This window comes from Theropithecus gelada, chromosome 3 (genome assembly GCF_003255815.1).
Source record: "Theropithecus gelada isolate Dixy chromosome 3, Tgel_1.0, whole genome shotgun sequence".
Lineage (NCBI taxonomy): Eukaryota > Metazoa > Chordata > Mammalia > Primates > Cercopithecidae > Theropithecus > Theropithecus gelada.
The window spans coordinates 14,658,537-14,668,105 of NC_037670.1; positions in this window are offsets into that span (position 1 = coordinate 14,658,537).

The window sequence follows — 9,569 nt, forward strand, 5'->3', positions numbered from 1 at the left end:
ACCACACTGGCCCTGTCCTCAAACTACCATAAAAAACCCAAACCAGACTGCTTTTCCTGCTCTCTCAAGCCATTTTTGGACCTACCTGGGACCCACCTGCTCTACTCAGAAATCCTCATTACGTGAGTGTATTAGTCAGGGTTCTCTGGAGGAACAGGACTCGTAGGATAGATGTATGTATGAAAGGGAGTTTATTAAAGACTATTGACTCACAGAATCACAAGGAGAAGTCCCACCATAGCCGCCTGCAAACTGAGGAGCAAGGAATCCAGTCTGAGTCCCAAAAACCTCAAAAGTAGGGAAACCTACAGTGCAGCTTTTAGTCTGTGGCCAAAGACTCGAGAGCCCCTGGCAAATCAACCACTGGTGTAGGTCCAAGAGTCCAAAAACTGGAGAACTTGGAGTCTGATATTTGAGGGCAGGAAGCAGCCAGCACAGGAGAAAGATGGAGGCCATAGACTCAGGAAGTCCAGTCTAGGCCTTCCACGTTCTTCTGCCTGCTTTTATCCTAGCTTCGCTGGCAGCTGATTAGATGGTGTCCACCCAGAATGAGAGTGAGTCTGCCTCTCCCCACTCACTGACTCAGATGTTAATCTCCTTTGGCAACACCCTCACAGACACACCCAGGAACAATACTTTGCTTCCTTCAATCCAATCAAGCCGACACTCAATATTAACCATCACAGTGAGTAATCAGCTTTTTCACACTCTCGTGGTGTGTGTACATGTGGGGTCATCAGACTCAACATCTGAACACATTATTTTTTCCACTGAGTGTTCACACCAGCAGTCTATTTTTTTTTTTTTTTTTTTTTTTTTTTTTTGAGACAGTCTTGTTCTGTTGCCCAGGCTGGAGTGCAGTGGTGCAGTCTTGGCTTACCGCAACCTTCACCTCCGGGATTCAAGCAATTATCATGCCACAGCCTCCCCAGTAGCTGGAATTACAGGCGTGTGCCACCAGGACTGGCTAATTTTTGTATTTTTTAGTAGAGATGGGGTTTCACCATGTTGGTCAGGCTGCACACCAGCAGTCTTAACAATATTAAGTCTTCCATTAAGTAAACATGGATAACCTTCCATTTATTTTGGCCTTTAATTCTTTTTAATAATGCTTTATGGCTTTCAGAATATAAATCTTTCCCTGGTTTTATTAAATCTATTCCTGGCTGGGTGTGGTGGCTCATTCCTGTAATCCTAGCACTTTGGGAGGCCAAGGCAGGAGGACTGCTGGAACCCAGGAGTTCAAGATCAGCCCGGGTAACATAGCAAGACTCCATCTCTACAAAAATTTTTTTTAAATTTAGCCAGGCATGGTAATGCTAACCTGTAATCGCAGCTACTCGAGGCAGCAGGATTTCTTGAGCCCAGGAGGTTGAGGCTTCAGTGAGCTACGATCACGCCACTACACTCCAGCCTGGGCAACAGAGTGAGATCCTGTCTCAAAAATAAATAAATAAATAAATAAATAAATAAATGCATCCCTAGGTATTTGAATTTTTGACACTGTTGCAAATAGAAATGCTTTCTTAAGTTAATTTTAGATTGTTCATTGATCATGTATACAGGAGAAATACAGTAGATTTGGTATATCGCTCTTATTTTCTGCATCCTTGATAAACTTATTTATTAGCTCTAGTAAGTTTTTTTGTGGATTCCTTATGATCTCATAAAGAAGATAGTTTCACTTCCTTTACTTTTATATGACAAGAAAATTGTTTTACTTCTTCCTTACAATCTGGATGCATTTTATGTATTTTATTTTCTTGCCTAAGTTCCTTGACTAAAACTTCCAATGCAGTAACAAATAGAGGTGATGAGAATAGAAATATCTGGTTTAATTCTGTTTTTTTTTTTTTTTTCTTTTTTGAGATGGAGTCTCACTCTGTTGCCTAGGTTGGAGCACAGTGGCGTGATCTTGGCTCATTGCAACCTCCACCTCCTGGGTTCAAGTGATCCTCCTGCCTCAGCTTCCCACGTAGCTGGGATTACAGGCGCCCACCACCACGCCCAGCTATTTTTTGAATTTTTAGTACAGACAGAGTCTCACCGTTTTGGCTAGGCTGGTCTTGAACTCCTGACCCCAAGTGATCCACCCACCTTGGCATCCCAAAGTGCTGGGATTACAGGCGTGAGCCACCATGCCCGGCCTCCTGATCTTATAAAACAGCATCCAGTTTTTCACCATTAAGTCCAATGTTAACTTTGGGTTTTTCCATAAATGCCCTTAATCATATTGAAAAGTACCCTACTTTTCCTTGTTTATTGAGTGCTTTTCCCATGAAAGAGACTTGGATTTTGTCAAATGTTTTTCAGTGTCTATTGAGATTATCACTCGGTCTTTTTTCCTTCTTTTTATTAATGTAGTGTATTACACTGATTGATTTTCTTATGTTGAACCACCCTTGAATTCCTGGAATAAATCCCACTTGGTCATGGTATACTATCTTAATTCCTATTAGGTTCACTTTGCTAGCATTTCATTAAGGATTTTGTGTCTATATTCATGAAGGATATTGGTCTAGAATTTTCTTTTCTTTTCTTTTCTTTTTTTTTTTTTTTTTTGAGATGGAGTCTAGCTCTGTCGCCGAGACTGGAGTGCAGTGGCACGATCTTGGCTCACTGCAACCTCTGTCTTCCTGAGTTCAAGCAATTCTCCTGCCTCAGCGTCCTGAGTAGCTGAGACTACAGGCGCAGGCCACCATGCCCGGTTAAATTTTTTTGTATTTTAGTAGAGACCGGGTTTCACCATATTGCCCAGGCTGATCGCGAACTCCTGAGCTTAGGTAATCCGCTCACCTCGGCCTCTCAAAGTGCTGGGATTACAGGCGTGAGCCACCACGTCTGGCCTAGAATTTTTTTCTTTTTCTTTTTCTTTTCTTTCTTTCTTTTTTTTTTTTTTTTTTTTTTTGAGACGGAGTCTCGCTCTGTCACCCAGGCTGGAGTACAGTGGCCGGATCTCAGCTCACTGCAAGCTCTGTCTCCCAGGTTTATGCCATTCTCCTGCCTCAGCCTCCCGAGTAGCTGGGACTACAGGCGCCCGCCACCTCACCCGGCTAGTTTTTTTGTATTTTTAGTAGAGACGGGGTTTCACCGTGTTAGCCAGGATGGTCTCGATCTCCTGACCTCGTGATCTGCCCGTCTCGGCCTCCCAAAGTGCTGGGATTACAGGCTTGAGCCACCGCGCCCGGCCTTCTTTCTTTTTTTTTTTTTTTTTTTCTTTCTTTTTTTTTTTTTTTCTTTTTTGACAGAGTTTCGCTCTGTTGCCCAGGCTGGAGTGCAGTGGTACGATCTCAGCTCACTGCAAACTCTGCCTCCCGGGTTCAAGTGATTCTCCTGCCTCAGCCTCCAGAGTAGCTGAGATTACAGGTGCCCACCATCATGCCTAGCTAATTTTTGTATTTTTAGTAGAGACAAGGTTGCACCATGTTAGCCAGGCTGGTCTCGAACTCCTGATCTTAGGTGATCCACCCCCCTTGGTCTCCCAAAGTGCTGGGATTCAGGTGTGAGCCACATGTCCGGCCTGGTCTAGAGTTGACTTTAATATCTTTGGTTTTGGTATCAGGGTAATGCTGGCCTCATAGAATGAGTTAGAAAGTCCTAACTGTCCTCTCCTACTTTTCGGAAGACTTTGTGAAGGATTTGTGTTAATTCTTTGATTGGTAGAATTCACCAGTGAAAACATCTAGTACTGGGCTTTTCTTTCTGGGAAGTTTTAAAATTACTAATTCAATTTATTTACTAGGTACATTCAGATTTTTTTTTAAGTCAGTTTCAGTAGTTTATCATTCTTAGAATCTGTCCATTTTATCTAGGTTAGCCAATTTATTGGCATATAATTATTCATAGTATTCTCTTATAATTCTTTTTATTTCAGTAAGATCAGTAGTACTGCCCCCTCTTTCTGATTTTGGTTGTGTCTTTTTTTTCTCTTTCTTTTTCTTTTTGAGGCAGTCTTGCTCTGTCACTCAGGCTGGAGTGCAATGGCACTATCTCAGTTCACTGCAACCTCCACCTCCTGGGTTCAAGCGATTCTCCTGCCTCCGCCTCCCAAGTAGCTGGGATTACAGGCATGCACCACCACGCCTGGCTAGGTTGTGTCTTTTTTCCTGGTCAGTCTAGCCAAAAGTTTGCCAATTTTGTTAAATGTTTTCAAAGAACCAAATTTCAATTTTGGTGTTTTCCTCTATTGTTTTTCTATTTTCTATTTGATTTACCTCTACTTTAATTTTTATTATTCTCTTTCTTCGGCTAGCATTGGGTTTAGTTTGTGCTTTTCCTAGTTCTTTACTTTCTAAATATACGCTGCTGATTTGAGATCTTTCTTTTTTAATGTAAGCATTTATAGTTATAAATTTCCCTCTTAGCTCTGCTTTTGCTACGTTCCATAAGTTTTGGTATGTCGTGTTTTCATTTTCATTTCTCTCTAAGCTTTCTGATTTCCTTTGTGATTTCTTCTTTGACCCATTGGTTGTTTAAGAATGTGTTGTTTAAAGCCGGATGCAGTGGCTCACGCCTGTAATTCCACACTTTGGCCAAGGTGGCCAAGGTGGGAGGACCACCTGAGTTCAGGAGTTGGAGACCAGTTTGGCCAAAAGTGGTGAAACCCTGTTCTGCCTTTTAATTGGAGTGTTTAATACATTTACGTTTAATGTAATTACTGATAAGGTAGGGTCTATATCTGCCATTTTGCTATTTTCTATTTGTCTAATTAATGTGTTTTGTGTTCCCTTATTCCCCATGACACTCTTCTTTTATGTTAAATGAGCATTTTGTGGTGTAGTACTTTAATTCCCTTGTTGTTTCTTTTAATACATTCTTTCAAGTTATTTTCTTAGTGGTTGCCTGAGGTACAATTAACATCTTAATTTATAATCATTGAATCTAGATTAACACCAACTTCATTATAATAGTAACAAAAAATTTGTTTTTACATAGCTCCATCCCCTCTCCACTCTTTTGTTCTGTTATTGTTGTACAAATTGCATCTTTATACATTTATGCCCATCAATGCAAATTTATAATTATTGCTTTATGCAGTTGTCTTTTCTTTTTGAGATAGAATCTCGCTCTGTCACCCAGGCTGGAGTGCAGTGGCACGATCTCGGCTCACTGCAACCTCTGCCTCCTGGGCTCAACCAATTCTCCTGCCTCAGCTTCCGGAGTAGCAGGGATTACAGGCGTGTGCCACCACGCCCAGCTAATTTTTGTATTTTTTAGTAGAGACAGGGTTTCACCATGTTGGTCAGGCTGGTCTCGAATTCCTGACCTCGTGGTCTGTCCACCTCGGCCTCCCAAAGTGTTGGGATTACCGGTGTGAGCCACCGCGCCCAGCCTAGAGTTGTCTTTTTTTTTTTTTTAATACTTTAAGTTCTAGGGTACATGTGCACAACGTGCAGGTTTGTTACATATGTATACATGTGCCATGTTGGTGTGCTGCACCCATTAACTCATTTACATTAGGTGTATCTCCTAATGCTATCCCTCCCCACCCCCCTTCCCACAATAGGACCCAGTGTGTGATGATCCCCTTCCTGTGTCCAAGTGATCTCATTGTTCAGTTCCCACCTATGAGTAAGAACATGCGGTATTTGGTTTTCTGTTCTTGCGATAGTTTGCTGAGAATGATGGTTTCCAGCTGCATCCATGTCTCTGCAAAGGACACAAACTCATCCTTTTTTATGGCTGTATAGTATTCCATGGTGTATATGTGCCACATTTTCTTAATCCAGTCTGTTACTGATGGACATTTGGGTTGATTCCAAGTCTTTGCTATTGTGAATAGTGCCGCAATAAACATACGTGTGCATATGTCTTTATAGCAGCATGACTTATAATCCTTTGGGTATATCCCCAGTAATGGGATGGCTGGGTCAAATGGTATTTCTAGTTCTAGATCCTTGAGGAATCGCCACACTGTTTTCCACAATGGTTGAACTAGCTTACAGTCCCACCAACAGTGTAAAAGTGCTCCTATTTCTCCACATCCTCTCAGCACCTGTTGTTTCCTGATTTTTTAATGATTGCCATTCTAACTGATGTGAGATGGTATCTAATTGTGGTTTTGATTTGCATTTCTCTGATGGCAAGTGATGATGAGCATTTTTTCATGTGCCTGTTGGCTGTATGAATGTCTTCTTTTCATAAGTGTCTGTTCATATCCTTTGCCCACTTTTTGATGGGGTTGTTTTTTTCTTGTAAATTTGATTGAGTTCTTTATAGGTTCTGGATATTAGCCCTTTGTCAGATGAGTAGATTGCAAAAATTTTCTCCCATTCTGTAGATTGCCTGTTCACTCTGATGGTAGTTTCTTTTGCTGTGCAGAAGCTCTTTAGTTTAATTAGATCGCATTTGTCAATTCTGGCTTTTGTTGTCATTGCTTTTGGTGTTTTAGACATGAAGTCCTTGCCCATGCCTATGTCCTGAATGGTATTACCTAGGTTTTCTTCTAGGGTTTTTATGGTTTTAGGTCTAACATTTAAGTCTCTAATCCATCTTGAATTAATTTTCGTATAAAGAGTGAGGAAAGGATCCAGTTTCAGCTTTTTACTTATGGCTAGCCAGTTTTCCCAGCACCATTTATTAAATAGGGAATCCTTTCCCCATTTCTTGTTTTTGTCAGGTTTGTCAAAGATCAGATGGCTGTAGATGTGTGGTATTATTTCTGAGGGCTCTGTTCTGTTCCATTGGTCTATATCTCTATTTTGGTACCAGTACCATGTTGTTTTGGTTAGTGTAGCCTTGTAGTATAGCTTGAAGTCAGGTAGCGTGATGCCTCCAGCTTTGTTCTTTTGGCTTAGGATTGTCTTGGCAATGTGGGGTCTTTTTTGGTTCCATATGAACTTTAAAGTAGTTTTTTTCCAATTCTGTGAAGAAAGTCATTGGTAGCTTAATGGGGATGGCATTGAATCCATAAATTACCTTGGGCAGTATGGCCATTTTCACAATATTGACTCTTCCTATCCATGAGCATGGTATGTTCTTCCATTTGTTTGTGTCCTCTTTTATTTCACTGAGCAGTGGTTTGTAGTTCTCCTTGAAGAGGTCCTTTACGTCCCTTGTAAGTTGGATTCCTAGGTATTTTATTCTCTTTGAAGCTATTGTGAATGGGAATTCATTCTACAGTTGTCTTTTAAATCAGATAGAAGAAGAAAAGAGTTATAAACAAAAAAATGCACTTACACTTTTATAATTACACACACAGCTACCTTTAACAGTGCCCTTTATTTCTTCAAGTAGATTTGAGTTACCGTCTAGTATCCTTTCACTTTTGCCTGAAGGACTCCCATTAGTATTTTTTTGTAGAGCAGATCTACTAGTGTCAAATTGTCAGTTTTTGTTTATTTGGAATGTCTTAGTTTTGCCTTCATTTTTGAAGGATAGCTTTGTCAGATATAGGATTCTTGGTTGACAGTCTTTTCCTTTCAGCACTTTGAATGTGTCCATCCCTCTGCCTTCTGGCATCCATAGATTCTGATGAGAATTCAGCTATAAATTTTATTGAGTATTCCTTGTACATCTCTTCTCTCTTCTCTCTTGCTGCTTTCAAAATTGTCTGTCTTTAGTTGGTTTTCAACAGTTTATGATATTTCTAGATGTGAATCTCTCTGTTTATCCTACTTGGAGTTTAGGTTTTTAAAAATTGTATGTTATTTCTCTCCCCAAATTTCCAAATATCAGCAAGTCAGGATGACTACTCCCAAGTATATCCTAAATCCTTCCACTATTTTTTCTGTCTCCCCTGCTACTTCCCTAGTCCAAGCCATCATGACCTCTTACCACGACTAGTATAGTAACCTCCTCACGAGTCTCTCTACTTCCCTTTACAATGCTCTACAGTTTATTCTTCATCCACCAGGAAGAGTAGTGGGCTAACAATATTAATCACATTATCACATTCATCTGCTTAAAACGTCCAGACTTCCCATTTCACTGAGATCTCAACACAGGTTCTTTGTGATCTGACCCTACAATCTCTTCATCCCATCCACCCCTCCCCTCTCCAGTGAATGCAGCCACCCTGGCTATTTCTTCTCTTGAACATCCAAGCTCAGCTCTACCTTAGGCTTTCACACTTCCTGTTCTCTCTGTCTGTCGGTTCCGCCCACGATTGGTTCCCTCTCTTCAATTAGGTCCCAGCTTAAACGTGACCTCAGAAAGTAGTTCCCCAGTTACTCCCTATCACATCACCAGCATTTTGCTTGTTTATATATTTGCCTTCTATCTACACTTCCCACTGAAATTAATCTCCATTTAAAAGCAGAACTTTGCTATGTTGCTCACCATTGCATCTTGAGTGCCTGGAATAGTTGCTGACACAAAGTAGGTGCCCCAAATATTTGTTGATAGAATAAATTATAACATCTGTGCTCAAAAGGAAGTCATCTTTTCTTTCTGAGAGCTTCTGTATAAGGAGAGCTGATGTCAAAGCCCCCAGAGGCTGGGCAGGATCTTGGTCTGCCTTTCCTATTGGTGGAGACGTGGTCCCAGGCTGCCTTTGATTTAGCTGCATTTTATTACTTTTCAATTCATTAATCATTGATCATTTGGCTACAGTTTCCATGACAACCCTTAACCAACCTGAATATTCCATCATCCAGGACAATCTCTACCCCACCCTTCTTGGAGAACCCAGTTTGCTATCAGTATTTTTCCAGCCTTGCACAAAGGATAAGAGTTTTGAGGCCGAGCGTGGTGGCTCACGCCTGTAATCCCAGCACTTTGGGAGTCCAAGGCGGGCGGATCACGAGGTCAGAAGATCGAGATCATCCCGGCTAACATAGTGAAACCCAGTCTCTACTAAAAATACAAAAAATTAGCTGGGCATGGCAGCGGGTGCCTGTAGTCCCAGCTACTCGGGAGGCTGAGGCAGGAGAATGGCATGAACCTGGGAGGCAAGGTTGCAGTGAGCCGAGATCACACCACTGCACTCCAGCCTGGGCAACAGAGAGAGACTCCGTCTCAAAAAAAAAAAAAAAAAGTCTTGAGTGGGGGACACTGAAGCCACAGGTCTCCTTCACATGGGAGGATCAAGGCATAAGGAACTTGCTGGATTGCATAAATGATTCTTGTTTCTGCTTGTATGTCAGGAGGATCAAACTGCCAACAGGAGGACTGGTGTGCAGCTACGATATGGAGAGGTGGTTCTCATCTTCGGGTCAGATCAGCAAGGAACATTTTGATCCCATGTTGTGGGCTCAGAGCTCTTCCAGTTGCAGGGAGGAAGTTATCTGGTTCAGCAGGGTTTCCAAAGCCCTGATGCAAAGCGATGCTCTTGGGGGAGGCTGCACCTGGGAAGCGAGTTGGGCCGGCTCAGCGCCTGGCATGCATATGAAATGAGGAAACCCCTCAGCACCTTTCAGGGGGAGATCTGAGTAGCTGGTGTTTCCAGCATGAAGGGGATTCAAAAAAAAATGCTCTCCACCTGGTCTCAGCACTTTTGAGTTTCAAAGGTCCCTGAGCGGGATATCTGGCCTCATTTCATGCTCTACCCAACACCAGTGGTTTTTAGTTCTTGCCAAGTTATATTTCACAACATCAAAAATAGACTCCAGGAACCTCCATGACCTCCC